Source organism: Lepisma saccharinum, chromosome 2, assembly GCF_977018435.1.
Source record: "Lepisma saccharinum chromosome 2, izLepSacc3.1, whole genome shotgun sequence".
Taxonomy (NCBI): Eukaryota; Metazoa; Arthropoda; class Insecta; order Zygentoma; family Lepismatidae; genus Lepisma; species Lepisma saccharinum.
In genome coordinates this window covers 19,640,872-19,660,169 of record NC_139230.1, presented here as the reverse complement: position 1 = coordinate 19,660,169, position 19,298 = coordinate 19,640,872, and positions in this window count along the sequence as shown.

The window sequence follows — 19,298 nt, the reverse complement described above, 5'->3', positions numbered from 1 at the left end:
TTGCTGTCTCTCCCAAATTTCTCCCTCCCGTTCTATCTCTCTCTTCTCTATTACCTATATCTCTCTCTATCCATTCTCTCTCTTTTTGTTACTATCCTATCTTTCTGTGTCTCTATCGTATATTCTCTGACTCTTTCTCTATATCTCTATTCTCTGCCCCCTCTCTCTATCCATTATCTGACTTCCTCCATCCCTTTTCCGCCCATTCTTCACTCATTCTCTGCCATTATATATATATATATATATATATATATATATATATATATATATATATATATATATATATATATATATATATATATCTTTCTCGCTCTATCCATTCTCTGATTCTCTCTATCCTTTCTCAATCTCTCCATCCGTTCTCTGTCTCTCACTCTTTCCATCCATTTTCTGACTCCTTTTCTCCATTCATTCTATATTTCCCTCACCATTAATTATCTTACTCATATCCTTCACCATCCATTATCTGCATCTCTCTCTCTCCATCCATTATCTTCTTCTCGTTCTCTAACCATCCTCTCTTGCACTCTCTAATTATTCTATGTTGCTCTCTCTCTAATCATTCTCTCCTTAATTTCTTTCTCCCTCTAATCATTCTCTGATTAATTTCTCTCTCTCTCTCCATTCACTGTTGCTCTCTTTCTACATACCTGTATATCCCTATTCTCCGTTTTTTCTCTGTCACCCAATTCTTTTTCTCTTTCTCTCAAATTCTCCCCCTCCACGTTCAAGGTCTCTATCTCTCCTCATTTGGCCCTCCACTTAATATGTACATATATTTCTATCCATATTCTCTGCCCTTCTCTTTCTCCATTCATTCTCAGGTTTTCTTGCCATCCATTCTCTTTTTCTCTCTTCCATTATTTGTCCCTCTCCATCCATTCTCTGCCCCCTTCTTCATCCATTATCTAGCCTTTTCCTTTCTCCAACAATTTTCATCTCCTTCATTCCATGCCTTTCAATTCAATCTCTGACTTTCCCTCCCTCAAATATCTGACCCCCGTTCTGGATTTTTGTACCTCTCTCTATCGATTCCCTCCCCCTCCCTCGCCATACATTCTGTGTCTTTCCATACATTCTCGGTCTCTTACTCTCCATTCATTCCAGGCTCCCTCTCTCTCTATCCATTCTGTGACACTCACTCTCCATCCATTCCGTGTCTTTCATTCTATCCACCCTGTTTTTCTTCCATTCCAGCCATTCTCTGCCTCTCTCTCTTTCTCTCTCCATCCACTCCTTAACCTCTCTCAATCCATTCTCTGAACCTCTCCATCTATGCATTCATTCTATGATTCTCTCTCTCCATCCATTCTCTGCCTCTGTCTTTCTAATCATTCTCTGCTGTTCTCTGTCAGTCTCCAATTTTTCTGTGCTCCCAGTTGTACCCTCCTTATTCTCTGTTGCTCCCTCTATACGTATTCCCATTCTCTGTCTCCCAATTCCCCGTTTCTTTCTCTCCCAAATTATCTCACCCTGAGTTTTCTGCTTCTCTCTCGCTCTCACTCATTCTCTCTTTTCATCCAATTCCCTCTCCATCCACTGTCGGCTTCTTTTTCTCCCCATTCATTCTAGGTCTCTCTCGCTTTCCATCCATTCCTTGCCTCTCTCTCCACTCTCTCTCTCTCTCTCTCTATCCCTCCCTCTCCATGCATTCTCTGCACCTTTCCTTTTTTTACCTTACATGTGTCCTTACCATTTTTGATTTACCTCTCTCTCTCTCTAATTATTCTATGTTGCTCTCTCCCTCTCTCTCTCTAATCATTCTCTCGTTAATTTCTCTCTCTCTCTAATCATTCTCTGATTAATTTCTCTCTCTCTCTCCATTCGCTGTTGCTCTCTTTCTACATACCTGTATATCCCCATTCTCCGTTTTTTCTCTGTCACCCAATTCTTTTACTCCTTCTCTCAAATTCTCCCCTTACACGTTCAAGGTCTCTTGCTCTCCTCATTTGGCCCTCCATTTCATATGTATATATAGTTCTATCCATATTCTCTGCCCTTCTCTTTCTCCATTCATTCTCAGTTTCTCTTGCCATCCATTCTCTTTCTCTCTCATCCATTATTTGTCCCTCTCCATCCATTCTCTGCCCCCTTCTTCATCCATTATCTAGCATTTTTCCTCTCTCCATCCATTTTCTTCTCCTTCATTCCATGCTTCCCCATCCATTCTCAGACTTTCCCTCAAATATCTGACCCCCTTTCTGGATTTCTTGTACCTCTCCCTATCCATTCCATCCCCCTCCCTCACCATACATTCTGTGCCTTGCAATACATTCCGTGGCTTTCCAGACATTCTCGGTCTCTTACTCTCCATTCATTCCAGGCTCCCTCTCTCTATATACATTCTCTGACGCTATCTCTCCACCCATTCCGTGTCTTTCATTCTATCCACTCTATCTTTCTTCCATTCTCTGCCTCTCTCTCTCTCTCTCTCTCTCTCTCTCTCTCTCTCTCTCTCTCTCTCCATCCAATATTTAACCTTTCAAAATCCATTCTCTGAACCTCTCCATCTATCCACCCATTCTATGATTCTCTCTCTCGATCCATTTTCTTCCTCTGTCTTTCTAATCATTCTCTGCTGCACTCTGCAGTCTCCAATTATTCTGCCTCTCAGTTATACCCTTCTTATTCTCTGTTGCTCCCTCTATACGTATTCCCATTCTCTGTCTCCCAATTCCCCGTTTCTTTTTCTCCTAAATTATCTCACCCTGAGTTTTCTGGTTCTCTCTCGCTCTCACTCATTCTCTCTTTTTATCCATTCCCCTCTCCATCCACTGTCGGCTTCTTTTTCTCCCCATTCATTCTAGGTCTCTCTCGCTTTCCACCCATTCTCTGCCTCTCGTTTTCCACCTGCCTCCCTTGCTTTCCATCCATTCTTTGAATCTCTCTCTCTCTCTCCCTCTCTCTCTCCATGCATTCTCAGCACCTTTCCTTCTTTTACTTTATGTGTGTCCTTGCCATTTTTGATTAACCTTTCTCTCTAATTATTCTATGTTGCTCTCTCTCTCTCTTATCATTCTCTGGTTAATTTATCTCTCTCCCTAATCATTCTCTGATGCATTTCTCTCGCTAATCATTCTTTGACTGAAGTTCTCTTTCTCTCTCCATTCGCTGTTGCTCACTTTCTACAAACCTGTATATCCCTATTCTCCGTGTTATCTCTGTCACCCAATTCCTTTTCTCTTTCTCTCAAATTCTCCCCCTCCACGTTCAAGGTCCCTGTCTCTCCTCATTTGGCCCTCCATTTCATATGTATATATATTTCTATCCATATCCTCTGCCCTTCTCTTTCTCCATTCATTCTCAGTGTTTCTTGACATCCATTATCTTTCTCTCTCATTCATTATTTGTCCCTCTCCATCCATTCTCTGCCCCTTCTTCATCCATTATCTAGCCTTTTTCCTTTCTCCATCCATTTTCTTCTGCTTCATTCCATGCCTCTGAATCCATTCTCTGATTTTCCCTCCCTCAAATATCTGAAACTCTTTCTGGATTTTTTGTACCTCTGTCTATCCATTCCCTCCCCCTCCCTCACCATACATTCTGTGCCTTTCCATACATGCTGTGTCTTTCCAGACATTCTCGGTCTCTTACTCTCCATTCATTCCAGGGTCCCTCTCTCTCTATCCATTCTCTGACACTATCTCTCCATCCATTCCGTGTCTTTCATTCTATCCACTCTGTCTTTCTTCCATTCCAGGCATTCTCTGCCGCTTTCTCACTCTCTCTCTCTCTCTCTCTCTCTCTCTCTCTCTCTCTCTCCATCTACTCTTTAACCTCTCTCAATCCATTCTCTGAACCTCTCCATCTATCCACTCATTCTATGATTCTCTCTCTCCATCCATTCTCTGCCTCTGTCTTTCTAATCATTGTCTGCTGCACTCTGCCAGTCTGCAATTATTCTGTGCTGTCATTTGTACCCTCCTTATTCTCTGTTGCTCCCTCTATAAGAATTTCCATTCTCTGTCTCCCAATTCCCCGTTTCTGTCTCCCCAAATTATCTCACCCTGAGTTTTCTGTTTTTCTCTCGCTCTCACTCATTCTCTCTTTTCATCCATTCTCCTCTCCATCCACTGTCGGCTTATTTTTCTCCCCATTCATTCTAGGTCTCTCGCTTTCCACCCATTCCCTGCCCCTCTCGTTTTCCACCTGCCTCCCTCGCTTTCTATCCATTCTGTGCCTCTCTCTCTCTCTCTTTCTCTCCATGCATTCTCTGCACCTTTCCTTCTTTTACTTTACGTGTGTCCTTGCCATTTTTGATTTACCTCTCTGGCTTATTATTCTATGTTGCTCTCTCTCTCTCTCTTATTATTCTCTGGTTAATTTATCTCTCTCTCCCTAATCATTCTCTGATGCATTTCTTTCTCTCTCTAATCATTCTCTGATTAATTTCTCTCTCTCTCTCCATTCGCTGTTGCACTCTTTCTACATACCTGTATATCCCCATTCTCCGTGTTATCTCTGTAACACAATTCCTTTTCTCTTTCTCTCAAATTCTCCCCATCCACATTCAAGGTCTCTGTCTCTCCTCATTTGGCCCTCCATTTCATATGTATATATAGTTCTATCCATATTCTCTGCCCTTCTCTTTCTCCATTCATTCTCAGTTTCTCTTGCCATCCATTCTCTTTCTCTCTCATCCATTATTTGTCCCTCTCCATCCATTCTCTGCCCCCTTCTTCATCCATTATCTAGCATTTTTCCTCTCTCCGTCCATTTTCTTCTCCTTCATTTCATGCTTCTCCTTCCATTCTCAGACTTTCCCTCCCTCAAATATCTGACCCCCTTTCTGGATTTTCTGTACCTCTCCCTATCCATTCCCTCCCCCTCCCTCACCATACATTCTGTGCCTTTCCATACATTCCGTGGCTTTCCATACATTCTCGGTCTCTTACTCTCCATTCATTCCAGGCTCCCTCTCTCTCTATCCATTCTGTGACACTCACTCTCCATCCATTCCGTGTCTTTCATTCTATCCACCCTGTTTTTCTTCCATTCCAGCCATTCTCTGCCTCTCTCTCTCTCTCTCTCTCCATCCACTCCTTAACCTCTCTCAATCCATTCTCTGAACCTCTCCATCTATGCATTCATTCTATGATTCTCTCTCTCCATCCATTCTCTGCCTCTGTCTTTCTAATCATTCTCTGCTGTTCTCTGTCAATCTCCAATTTTTCTGTGCTCCCAGTTGTACCCTCCTTATTCTCTGTTGCTCCCTCTATACGTATTCCCATTCTCTGTCTCCCAATTCCCCGTTTCTTTCTCTCCCAAATTATCTCACCCTGAGTTTTCTGCTTCTCTCTCGCTCTCACTCATTCTCTCTTTTCATCCAATTCCCTCTCCATCCACTGTCGGCTTCTTTTTCTCCCCATTCATTCTAGGTCTCTCTCGCTTTCCATCCATTCCTTGCCTCTCTCTCCACTCTCTCTCTCTCTCTCTCTCTCTATCCCTCCCTCTCCATGCATTCTCTGCACCTTTCCTTTTTTTACCTTACATGTGTCCTTACCATTTTTGATTTACCTCTCTCTCTCTCTAATTATTCTATGTTGCTCTCTCCCTCTCTCTCTCTAATCGTTCTCTCGTTAATTTCTCTCTCTCTCTAATCATTCTCTGATTAATTTCTCTCTCTCTCTCCATTCGCTGTTGCTCTCTTTCTACATACCTGTATATCCCCATTCTCCGTTTTTTCTCTGTCACCCAATTCTTTTACTCCTTCTCTCAAATTCTCCCCTTACACGTTCAAGGTCTCTTGCTCTCCTCATTTGGCCCTCCATTTCATATGTATATATAGTTCTATCCATATTCTCTGCCCTTCTCTTTCTCCATTCATTCTCAGTTTCTCTTGCCATCCATTCTCTTTCTCTCTCATCCATTATTTGTCCCTCTCCATCCATTCTCTGCCCCCTTCTTCATCCATTATCTAGCATTTTTCCTCTCTCCATCCATTTTCTTCTCCTTCATTCCATGCTTCCCCATCCATTCTCAGACTTTCTCTCCCTCAAATATCTGACCCCCTTTCTGGATTTCTTGTACCTCTCCCTATCCATTCCCTCCCCCTCCCTCACCATACATTCTGTGCCTTTCCATACATGCTGTGTCTTTCCAGACATTCTCGGTCTCTTACTCTCCATTCATTCCAGGGTCCCTCTCTCTCTATCCATTCTCTGACACTATCTCTCCATCCATTCCGTGTCTTTCATTCTATCCACTCTGTCTTTCTTCCATTCCAGGCATTCTCTGCCGCTTTCTCACTCTCTCTCTCTCTCTCTCTCTCTCTCTCTCTCTCCATCTACTCTTTAACCTCTCTCAATCCATTCTCTGAACCTCTCCATCTATCCACTCATTCTATGATTCTCTCTCTCCATCCATTCTCTGCCTCTGTCTTTCTAATCATTGTCTGCTGCACTCTGCCAGTCTGCAATTATTCTGTGCTGTCATTTGTACCCTCCTTATTCTCTGTTGCTCCCTCTATAAGAATTTCCATTCTCTGTCTCCCAATTCCCCGTTTCTGTCTCCCCAAATTATCTCACCCTGAGTTTTCTGTTTTTCTCTCGCTCTCACTCATTCTCTCTTTTCATCCATTCTCCTCTCCATCCACTGTCGGCTTATTTTTCTCCCCATTCATTCTAGGTCTCTCGCTTTCCACCCATTCCCTGCCCCTCTCGTTTTCCACCTGCCTCCCTCGCTTTCTATCCATTCTGTGCCTCTCTCTCTCTCTCTTTCTCTCCATGCATTCTCTGCACCTTTCCTTCTTTTACTTTACGTGTGTCCTTGCCATTTTTGATTTACCTCTCTGGCTTATTATTCTATGTTGCTCTCTCTCTCTCTCTTATTATTCTCTGGTTAATTTATCTCTCTCTCCCTAATCATTCTCTGATGCATTTCTTTCTCTCTCTAATCATTCTCTGATTAATTTCTCTCTCTCTCTCCATTCGCTGTTGCACTCTTTCTACATACCTGTATATCCCCATTCTCCGTGTTATCTCTGTAACACAATTCCTTTTCTCTTTCTCTCAAATTCTCCCCATCCACATTCAAGGTCTCTGTCTCTCCTCATTTGGCCCTCCATTTCATATGTATATATAGTTCTATCCATATTCTCTGCCCTTCTCTTTCTCCATTCATTCTCAGTTTCTCTTGCCATCCATTCTCTTTCTCTCTCATCCATTATTTGTCCCTCTCCATCCATTCTCTGCCCCCTTCTTCATCCATTATCTAGCATTTTTCCTCTCTCCGTCCATTTTCTTCTCCTTCATTTCATGCTTCTCCTTCCATTCTCAGACTTTCCCTCCCTCAAATATCTGACCCCCTTTCTGGATTTTCTGTACCTCTCCCTATCCATTCCCTCCCCCTCCCTCACCATACATTCTGTGCCTTTCCATACATTCCGTGGCTTTCCATACATTCTCGGTCTCTTACTCTCCATTCATTCCAGGCTCCCTCTCTCTCTATCCATTCTGTGACACTCACTCTCCATCCATTCCGTGTCTTTCATTCTATCCACCCTGTTTTTCTTCCATTCCAGCCATTCTCTGCCTCTCTCTCTCTCTCTCTCTCCATCCACTCCTTAACCTCTCTCAATCCATTCTCTGAACCTCTCCATCTATGCATTCATTCTATGATTCTCTCTCTCCATCCATTCTCTGCCTCTGTCTTTCTAATCATTCTCTGCTGTTCTCTGTCAATCTCCAATTTTTCTGTGCTCCCAGTTGTACCCTCCTTATTCTCTGTTGCTCCCTCTATACGTATTCCCATTCTCTGTCTCCCAATTCCCCGTTTCTTTCTCTCCCAAATTATCTCACCCTGAGTTTTCTGCTTCTCTCTCGCTCTCACTCATTCTCTCTTTTCATCCAATTCCCTCTCCATCCACTGTCGGCTTCTTTTTCTCCCCATTCATTCTAGGTCTCTCTCGCTTTCCATCCATTCCTTGCCTCTCTCTCCACTCTCTCTCTCTCTCTCTCTCTCTATCCCTCCCTCTCCATGCATTCTCTGCACCTTTCCTTTTTTTACCTTACATGTGTCCTTACCATTTTTGATTTACCTCTCTCTCTCTCTAATTATTCTATGTTGCTCTCTCCCTCTCTCTCTCTAATCGTTCTCTCGTTAATTTCTCTCTCTCTCTAATCATTCTCTGATTAATTTCTCTCTCTCTCTCCATTCGCTGTTACTCTCTTTCTACATACCTGTATATCCCCATTCTCCGTTTTTTCTCTGTCACCCAATTCTTTTACTCCTTCTCTCAAATTCTCCCCTTACACGTTCAAGGTCTCTTGCTCTCCTCATTTGGCCCTCCATTTCATATGTATATATAGTTCTATCCATATTCTCTGCCCTTCTCTTTCTCCATTCATTCTCAGTTTCTCTTGCCATCCATTCTCTTTCTCTCTCATCCATTATTTGTCCCTCTCCATCCATTCTCTGCCCCCTTCTTCATCCATTATCTAGCATTTTTCCTCTCTCCATCCATTTTCTTCTCCTTCATTCCATGCTTCCCCATCCATTCTCAGACTTTCTCTCCCTCAAATATCTGACCCCCTTTCTGGATTTCTTGTACCTCTCCCTATCCATTCCCTCCCCCTCCCTCACCATACATTCTGTGCCTTGCAATACATTCCGTGGCTTTCCAGACATTCTCGGTCTCTTACTCTCCATTCATTCCAGGCTCCCTCTCTCTATATACATTCTCTGACGCTATCTCTCCACCCATTCCGTGTCTTTCATTCTATCCACTCTATCTTTCTTCCATTCTCTGCCTCTCTCTCTCTCTCTCTCTCTCTCTCTCTCTCTCTCTCTCTCTCTCCATCCAATATTTAACCTTTCAAAATCCATTCTCTGAACCTCTCCATCTATCCACCCATTCTATGATTCTCTCTCTCGATCCATTTTCTTCCTCTGTCTTTCTAATCATTCTCTGCTGCACTCTGCAGTCTCCAATTATTCTGCCTCTCAGTTATACCCTTCTTATTCTCTGTTGCTCCCTCTATACGTATTCCCATTCTCTGTCTCCCAATTCCCCGTTTCTTTTTCTCCTAAATTATCTCACCCTGAGTTTTCTGGTTCTCTCTCGCTCTCACTCATTCTCTCTTTTTATCCATTCCCCTCTCCATCCACTGTCGGCTTCTGTTTCTCCCCATTCATTCTAGGTCTCTCTCGCTTTCCACCCATTCTCTGCCTCTCGTTTTCCACCTGCCTCCCTTGCTTTCCATCCATTCTTTGAATCTCTCTCTCTCTCTCCCTCTCTCTCTCCATGCATTCTCAGCACCTTTCCTTCTTTTACTTTATGTGTGTCCTTGCCATTTTTGATTAACCTTTCTCTCTAATTATTCTATGTTGCTCTCTCTCTCTCTTATCATTCTCTGGTTAATTTATCTCTCTCCCTAATCATTCTCTGATGCATTTCTCTCGCTAATCATTCTTTGACTGAAGTTCTCTTTCTCTCTCCATTCGCTGTTGCTCACTTTCTACAAACCTGTATATCCCTATTCTCCGTGTTATCTCTGTCACCCAATTCCTTTTCTCTTTCTCTCAAATTCTCCCCCTCCACGTTCAAGGTCCCTGTCTCTCCTCATTTGGCCCTCCATTTCATATGTATATATATTTCTATCCATATCCTCTGCCCTTCTCTTTCTCCATTCATTCTCAGTGTTTCTTGACATCCATTATCTTTCTCTCTCATTCATTATTTGTCCCTCTCCATCCATTCTCTGCCCCTTCTTCATCCATTATCTAGCCTTTTTCCTTTCTCCATCCATTTTCTTCTGCTTCATTCCATGCCTCTGAATCCATTCTCTGATTTTCCCTCCCTCAAATATCTGAAACTCTTTCTGGATTTTTTGTACCTCTGTCTATCCATTCCCTCCCCCTCCCTCACCATACATTCTGTGCCTTTCCATACATGCTGTGTCTTTCCAGACATTCTCGGTCTCTTACTCTCCATTCATTCCAGGGTCCCTCTCTCTCTATCCATTCTCTGACACTATCTCTCCATCCATTCCGTGTCTTTCATTCTATCCACTCTGTCTTTCTTCCATTCCAGGCATTCTCTGCCGCTTTCTCACTCTCTCTCTCTCTCTCTCTCTCTCTCTCTCTCTCCATCTACTCTTTAACCTCTCTCAATCCATTCTCTGAACCTCTCCATCTATCCACTCATTCTATGATTCTCTCTCTCCATCCATTCTCTGCCTCTGTCTTTCTAATCATTGTCTGCTGCACTCTGCCAGTCTGCAATTATTCTGTGCTGTCATTTGTACCCTCCTTATTCTCTGTTGCTCCCTCTATAAGAATTTCCATTCTCTGTCTCCCAATTCCCCGTTTCTGTCTCCCCAAATTATCTCACCCTGAGTTTTCTGTTTTTCTCTCGCTCTCACTCATTCTCTCTTTTCATCCATTCTCCTCTCCATCCACTGTCGGCTTATTTTTCTCCCCATTCATTCTAGGTCTCTCGCTTTCCACCCATTCCCTGCCCCTCTCGTTTTCCACCTGCCTCCCTCGCTTTCTATCCATTCTGTGCCTCTCTCTCTCTCTCTTTCTCTCCATGCATTCTCTGCACCTTTCCTTCCTTTACTTTACGTGTGTCCTTGCCATTTTTGATTTACCTCTCTGGCTTATTATTCTATGTTGCTCTCTCTCTCTCTCTTATTATTCTCTGGTTAATTTATCTCTCTCTCCCTAATCATTCTCTGATGCATTTCTTTCTCTCTCTAATCATTCTCTGATTAATTTCTCTCTCTCTCTCCATTCGCTGTTGCACTCTTTCTACATACCTGTATATCCCCATTCTCCGTGTTATCTCTGTAACACAATTCCTTTTCTCTTTCTCTCAAATTCTCCCCATCCACATTCAAGGTCTCTGTCTCTCCTCATTTGGCCCTCCATTTCATATGTATATATAGTTCTATCCATATTCTCTGCCCTTCTCTTTCTCCATTCATTCTCAGTTTCTCTTGCCATCCATTCTCTTTCTCTCTCATCCATTATTTGTCCCTCTCCATCCATTCTCTGCCCCCTTCTTCATCCATTATCTAGCATTTTTCCTCTCTCCGTCCATTTTCTTCTCCTTCATTTCATGCTTCTCCATCCATTCTCAGACTTTCCCTCCCTCAAATATCTGACCCCCTTTCTGGATTTTCTGTACCTCTCCCTATCCATTCCCTCCCCCTCCCTCACCATACATTCTGTGCCTTTCCATACATTCCGTGGCTTTCCATACATTCTCGGTCTCTTACTCTCCATTCATTCCAGGCTCCCTCTCTCTATATCCATTCTGTGACACTCACTCTCCATCCATTCCGTGTCTTTCATTCTATCCACCCTGTTTTTCTTCCATTCCAGCCATTCTCTGCCTCTCTCTCTCTCTCTCTCTCCATCCACTCCTTAACCTCTCTCAATCCATTCTCTGAACCTCTCCATCTATGCATTCATTCTATGATTCTCTCTCTCCATCCATTCTCTGCCTCTGTCTTTCTAATCATTCTCTGCTGTTCTCTGTCAATCTCCAATTTTTCTGTGCTCCCAGTTGTACCCTCCTTATTCTCTGTTGCTCCCTCTATACGTATTCCCATTCTCTGTCTCCCAATTCCCCGTTTCTTTCTCTCCCAAATTATCTCACCCTGAGTTTTCTGCTTCTCTCTCGCTCTCACTCATTCTCTCTTTTCATCCAATTCCCTCTCCATCCACTGTCGGCTTCTTTTTCTCCCCATTCATTCTAGGTCTCTCTCGCTTTCCATCCATTCCTTGCCTCTCTCTCCACTCTCTCTCTCTCTCTCTCTCTATCCCTCCCTCTCCATGCATTCTCTGCACCTTTCCTTTTTTTACCTTACATGTGTCCTTACCATTTTTGATTTACCTCTCTCTCTCTCTAATTATTCTATGTTGCTCTTTCCCTCTCTCTCTCTAATCGTTCTCTCGTTAATTTCTCTCTCTCTCTAATCATTCTCTGATTAATTTCTCTCTCTCTCTCCATTCGCTGTTGCTCTCTTTCTACATACCTGTATATCCCCATTCTCCGTTTTTTCTCTGTCACCCAATTCTTTTACTCCTTCTCTCAAATTCTCCCCTTACACGTTCAAGGTCTCTTGCTCTCCTCATTTGGCCCTCCATTTCATATGTATATATAGTTCTATCCATATTCTCTGCCCTTCTCTTTCTCCATTCATTCTCAGTTTCTCTTGCCATCCATTCTCTTTCTCTCTCATCCATTATTTGTCCCTCTCCATCCATTCTCTGCCCCCTTCTTCATCCATTATCTAGCATTTTTCCTCTCTCCATCCATTTTCTTCTCCTTCATTCCATGCTTCCCCATCCATTCTCAGACTTTCTCTCCCTCAAATATCTGACCCCCTTTCTGGATTTCTTGTACCTCTCCCTATCCATTCCCTCCCCCTCCCTCACCATACATTCTGTGCCTTGCAATACATTCCGTGGCTTTCCAGACATTCTCGGTCTCTTACTCTCCATTCATTCCAGGCTCCCTCTCTCTATATACATTCTCTGACGCTATCTCTCCACCCATTCCGTGTCTTTCATTCTATCCACTCTATCTTTCTTCCATTCTCTGCCTCTCTCTCTCTCTCTCTCTCTCTCTCTCTCTCTCTCTCTCTCTCCATCCAATATTTAACCTTTCAAAATCCATTCTCTGAACCTCTCCATCTATCCACCCATTCTATGATTCTCTCTCTCGATCCATTTTCTTCCTCTGTCTTTCTAATCATTCTCTGCTGCACTCTGCAGTCTCCAATTATTCTGCCTCTCAGTTATACCCTTCTTATTCTCTGTTGCTCCCTCTATACGTATTCCCATTCTCTGTCTCCCAATTCCCCGTTTCTTTTTCTCCTAAATTATCTCACCCTGAGTTTTCTGGTTCTCTCTCGCTCTCACTCATTCTCTCTTTTTATCCATTCCCCTCTCCATCCACTGTCGGCTTCTTTTTCTCCCCATTCATTCTAGGTCTCTCTCGCTTTCCACCCATTCTCTGCCTCTCGTTTTCCACCTGCCTCCCTTGCTTTCCATCCATTCTTTGAATCTCTCTCTCTCTCTCCCTCTCTCTCTCCATGCATTCTCAGCACCTTTCCTTCTTTTACTTTATGTGTGTCCTTGCCATTTTTGATTAACCTTTCTCTCTAATTATTCTATGTTGCTCTCTCTCTCTCTTATCATTCTCTGGTTAATTTATCTCTCTCCCTAATCATTCTCTGATGCATTTCTCTCGCTAATCATTCTTTGACTGAAGTTCTCTTTCTCTCTCCATTCGCTGTTGCTCACTTTCTACAAACCTGTATATCCCTATTCTCCGTGTTATCTCTGTCACCCAATTCCTTTTCTCTTTCTCTCAAATTCTCCCCCTCCACGTTCAAGGTCCCTGTCTCTCCTCATTTGGCCCTCCATTTCATATGTATATATATTTCTATCCATATCCTCTGCCCTTCTCTTTCTCCATTCATTCTCAGTGTTTCTTGACATCCATTATCTTTCTCTCTCATTCATTATTTGTCCCTCTCCATCCATTCTCTGCCCCTTCTTCATCCATTATCTAGCCTTTTTCCTTTCTCCATCCATTTTCTTCTGCTTCATTCCATGCCTCTGAATCCATTCTCTGATTTTCCCTCCCTCAAATATCTGAAACTCTTTCTGGATTTTTGTACCTCTGTCTATCCATTCCCTCCCCCTCCCTCACCATACATTCTGTGCCTTTCCATACATGCTGTGTCTTTCCAGACATTCTCGGTCTCTTACTCTCCATTCATTCCAGGGTCCCTCTCTCTCTATCCATTCTCTGACACTATCTCTCCATCCATTCCGTGTCTTTCATTCTATCCACTCTGTCTTTCTTCCATTCCAGGCATTCTCTGCCGCTTTCTCACTCTCTCTCTCTCTCTCTCTCTCTCTCTCTCTCCATCTACTCTTTAACCTCTCTCAATCCATTCTCTGAACCTCTCCATCTATCCACTCATTCTATGATTCTCTCTCTCCATCCATTCTCTGCCTCTGTCTTTCTAATCATTGTCTGCTGCACTCTGCCAGTCTGCAATTATTCTGTGCTGTCATTTGTACCCTCCTTATTCTCTGTTGCTCCCTCTATAAGAATTTCCATTCTCTGTCTCCCAATTCCCCGTTTCTGTCTCCCCAAATTATCTCACCCTGAGTTTTCTGTTTTTCTCTCGCTCTCACTCATTCTCTCTTTTCATCCATTCTCCTCTCCATCCACTGTCGGCTTATTTTTCTCCCCATTCATTCTAGGTCTCTCGCTTTCCACCCATTCCCTGCCCCTCTCGTTTTCCACCTGCCTCCCTCGCTTTCTATCCATTCTGTGCCTCTCTCTCTCTCTCTTTCTCTCCATGCATTCTCTGCACCTTTCCTTCTTTTACTTTACGTGTGTCCTTGCCATTTTTGATTTACCTCTCTGGCTTATTATTCTATGTTGCTCTCTCTCTCTCTCTTATTATTCTCTGGTTAATTTATCTCTCTCTCCCTAATCATTCTCTGATGCATTTCTTTCTCTCTCTAATCATTCTCTGATTAATTTCTCTCTCTCTCTCCATTCGCTGTTGCACTCTTTCTACATACCTGTATATCCCCATTCTCCGTGTTATCTCTGTAACACAATTCCTTTTCTCTTTCTCTCAAATTCTCCCCATCCACATTCAAGGTCTCTGTCTCTCCTCATTTGGCCCTCCATTTCATATGTATATATAGTTCTATCCATATTCTCTGCCCTTCTCTTTCTCCATTCATTCTCAGTTTCTCTTGCCATCCATTCTCTTTCTCTCTCATCCATTATTTGTCCCTCTCCATCCATTCTCTGCCCCCTTCTTCATCCATTATCTAGCATTTTTCCTCTCTCCGTCCATTTTCTTCTCCTTCATTTCATGCTTCTCCATCCATTCTCAGACTTTCCCTCCCTCAAATATCTGACCCCCTTTCTGGATTTTCTGTACCTCTCCCTATCCATTCCCTCCCCCTCCCTCACCATACATTCTGTGCCTTTCCATACATTCCGTGGCTTTCCATACATTCTCGGTCTCTTACTCTCCATTCATTCCAGGCTCCCTCTCTCTATATCCATTCTGTGACACTCACTCTCCATCCATTCCGTGTCTTTCATTCTATCCACCCTGTTTTTCTTCCATTCCAGCCATTCTCTGCCTCTCTCTCTCTCTCTCTCTCCATCCACTCCTTAACCTCTCTCAATCCATTCTCTGAACCTCTCCATCTATGCATTCATTCTATGATTCTCTCTCTCCATCCATTCTCTGCCTCTGTCTTTCTAATCATTCTCTGCTGTTCTCTGTCAGTCTCCAATTTTTCTGTGCTCCCAGTTGTACCCTCCTTATTCTCTGTTGCTCCCTCTATACGTATTCCCATTCTCTGTCTCCCAATTCCCCGTTTCTTTCTCTCCCAAATTATCTCACCCTGAGTTTTCTGCTTCTCTCTCGCTCTCACTCATTCTCTCTTTTCATCCAATTCCCTCTCCATCCACTGTCGGCTTCTTTTTCTCCCCATTCATTCTAGGTCTCTCTCGCTTTCCATCCATTCCTTGCCTCTCTCTCCACACACACACTATCTCTCTCTCTCTCTCTCTCTCTCTCTCTCTCTCTCTCTCCCTCCCTCCCTCTCTCTCCATGCATTCTCTGCACCTTTCCTTTTTTTACTTTACATGTGTCCTTACCATTTTTGATTTACCTCTCTATCTCTCTAATTATTCTATGTTGCTCTCTCCCTCTCTCTCTCTAATCATTCTCTCGTTAATTTCTTTCTCTCTCTAATCATTCTCTGATTAATTTCTCTCTCTCTCTCCATTCGCTGTTGCTCTCTTTCTACATACCTGTATATCCCCATTCTCCGTTTTTTCTCTGTCACCCAATTCTTTTACTCTTTCTCTCAAATTCTCCCCTTACACGTTCAAGGTCTCTGTCTCTCCTCATTTGGCCCTCCATTTCATATGTATATATAGTTCTATCCATATTCTCTGCCCTTCTCTTTCTCCATTCATTCTCAGTTTCTCTTGCCATCCATTCTCTTTCTCTCTCATCCATTATTTGTCCCTCTCCATCCATTCTCTGCCCCCTTCTTCATCCATTATCTAGCATTTTTCCTCTCTCCGTCCATTTTCTTCTCCTTCATTTCATGCTTCTCCATCCATTCTCAGACTTTCCCTCCCTCAAATATCTGACCCCCTTTCTGGATTTTCTGTACCTCTCCCTATCCATTCCCTCCCCCTCCCTCACCATACATTCTGTGCCTTTCCATACATTCCGTGGCTTTCCATACATTCTCGGTCTCTTACTCTCCATTCATTCCAGGCTCCCTCTCTCTCTATCCATTCTCTGGCACTCGCTCTCCATCCATTCCGTGTCTTTCATTCTATCCACTCTGTCTTTCTTCCATTCTCTGCCCCTCTCTCTCTCCATCCACTCTTTAACCTCTCTCAATCCATTCTCTGAACCTCTCCATCTATCCACTCATTCTATGATTCTCTCTCTCCATCCATTCTCTGCCTCTGTCTTTCTAATAATTCTCTGCTGCACTGTGTCAGTCTCCAATTATTCTGTGCTCCCAGTTGTACCATCCTTATTCTCTGTTGCTCCCTCTATACATATTCTCATTCTCTGTCTCCCAATTCCCCGTTTCTGTCTCCCCAAATTATCTCACCCTGAGTTTTCTGCTTCTCTCTCGCTCTCACTCATTCTCTCTTTTCTTCCATTCTCCTCCCATCCACTGTCGGCTTCTTTTCCTCCCCATTCATTCTAGACCTCTCTCGCTTTCCACCCATTCTCTGCCTGTCTCGTTTTCCACCTGCCTCTTTCGATTTCCATCCATTCTTTGCCTCTCTCTCTCCATTCTCTACCTCTCTCCATGCATTCTCTGCCCCTTTCCTTCTTTAACTTTACATGTGCCCTTTTCCATTTTTGATTTACCTCTTACCGAATCCCTTTCTTTTTCTCTGTATATTTACTGTTTACCTCTCTTTTTCTCTCTGTCCTCTATTTTATGCTTCTTTCTCCTTGATCTTATTTGGTCCCTCTCCACTTTGTTGCTGTTTTTTATTTAAATTTATCTCTTCATTTACTCTTCTCTTCATTCCGTTTTCTCTCTCCACTAACTGCTAACCTCTTCTCCTCCCTCCCCCTCTTTTTTTATTATCTGGTTATCTCTTCATCTATTCCCATTTTCTCTATCTCCTTTTGTCGCCAATTTCCAGTTTCTAACTATCCGTTTTTCATCCACTCTCAGTTTATCCTCTCCATTTCTCATCCACTCCTCCACTCACCCCGAGATTTTTACCTCTAAATATATTCATATCCGCATTCTCTGTCTCTCAATTCTCACCCACAAAGAGGGCTACCCAGATGGCGTAGTGGTAACACCGTCGCCTTGTAATCAAAGGATCTCGGGCTCGATACCCGGTGGAGGCACATAGTGGTTGGGATCCTACTTTAAACTGTAGGTCCATTCCCGATTAGCCTATCTTTGAACAAAGTTGACACCCACACCGAGCTTTGTTTCTTCTACCCTCATCACTTATTCTCAATTTTCTCTCTCCCTTTTCCACTCATTATTGGTTTTCTCAATCCGTTTTTATTCCATTCGTAGTTTCTCTCTCACTTTCCCTCTCATTCTCTCACCCTCTTCCCCACCCGTTTTTCTACCTTCGTCATACATTCCCAGTTTCTTTCTCTCTCTCTTTCCCATCAGTACCTTTCTTTCCCTATCCCTTCTCCCCCATTCTCAGCTTTCTCTTACTCTCATAATTTCCATTTTCTATCTCTCTTTCTTACCCATTATCATTTCCTCTTCCTCTTCCTTACCTCTTCTAAATTTCTCTACTTTCTCAAATATTTTCAGTTTCCCTTTATCTCAAAGTTTCCCCCTTTGTTTTCTGTTCGTCTCTTCCCACTATTATCTGTTATTTTCTCCCTCGTCTCACTATTCTATGTTTCTCAATTCCTTTTCCCACTGTTCTATGTTCGTCACTCTTACTCCTGTCTATAACCAACAGAACCAACCTGTTTATAATAAATATATTGAATATTTTTTTCTATTTTTTAAAAAAAACTACGACTTTAAGATATAGTGGAAACAATTTATTTGAGACTTTAATGGTTGAAATCGGGTGGTGAGGAATTTATTAATAATTTTCGTAAAATATACACTAATGGAATGCAGTTCTCATATGCAAATTCAACTAGAAATCTTTAGTATCGGGCCGAAAATTATATTTATTTAACCCTCTTATCGATTATCGAGGTTAATCGCAATGGCAAGGGTTGGTCAACTTGAAGCCACAAGGGCCCCCTTTACAGCGTGGTGACTACGTTTTTCGGCTAGTAATCAAGGGTTCCTAGGTTTGACCCCAGCGGAGGCATATTGCACAGTGTTTCGGCTCCCACTTTAAAAAATAGCTTCTCTGAGCATAGATTTAATCGTTGAAGAGGTAATAGCGCAATATCAATTTAGGCGTTGAATCTCTGGTTCCTGTTTTCATCACTGCTACAATCTCTGAAAAGAACACTGCACACAGATAAAACAAAATAAACACTCAAATCTCAGCGCTATCACGTACATTGAATCGCATTGAAACATAAATGAAGTAAGTTTTGCATCTAGTGTTGGCCACGAGACGAGACTTTGGCCTGTCTCGTCTCGTGGAAATGCTGTGAAATGCTGTCTCGTTTCGAAAATATTCGTTTGTCTCGGGACACATGATCAATCTCGTCTCGTCTCGAATTTTTAAAAGCCTGTCCCGTCTCGTCCCGTGGACAACACTATTTGCATCTAATAAAGCAGGTAAATCACGTAAGGTTAAGTAGAGATGGTACGGAGGCCAGACGTGGCAAAGTCTCGTTCGTTTCATTCTCGATCTCGTCTCTAGTTGCAAATGCTCGTCACGTTCTTGGTGTGGTGGAGTTACAAATGTATCTCCTTGTTTCAGTCCCGTTTAGAGTTGCAATAGCCCCTCCTATAGTCTCGGTCTCGTTTCAAATTTTCTGTCCTAGTCTGGGGGTCTCGCCTCTAGTTGCCAATGGCTTTCCCGCTCTCGTTTTTAGTTGCAAATGCCTTTTCCCCTCGCAGTTCTACTTTGCAATGCCTGTCCCCTTCTTTCTAGCTGCAAATGCCTTTTCTCCTCTTGCTTCTACTTTCCAAAAGCCTGTCCTGCCCTCGTTTCTACTTTGAAATTGCCTGTCCCGTTCTCGTTTCTACTTTGTAAATATCTCTCGGTTTGCAATCGGTCTCTTTAACAGACCTTCTGGCATCCCGTAGTTGCAAAAGTGGGTTGGAAACAATTACCAAAATTAGGGGGGAAT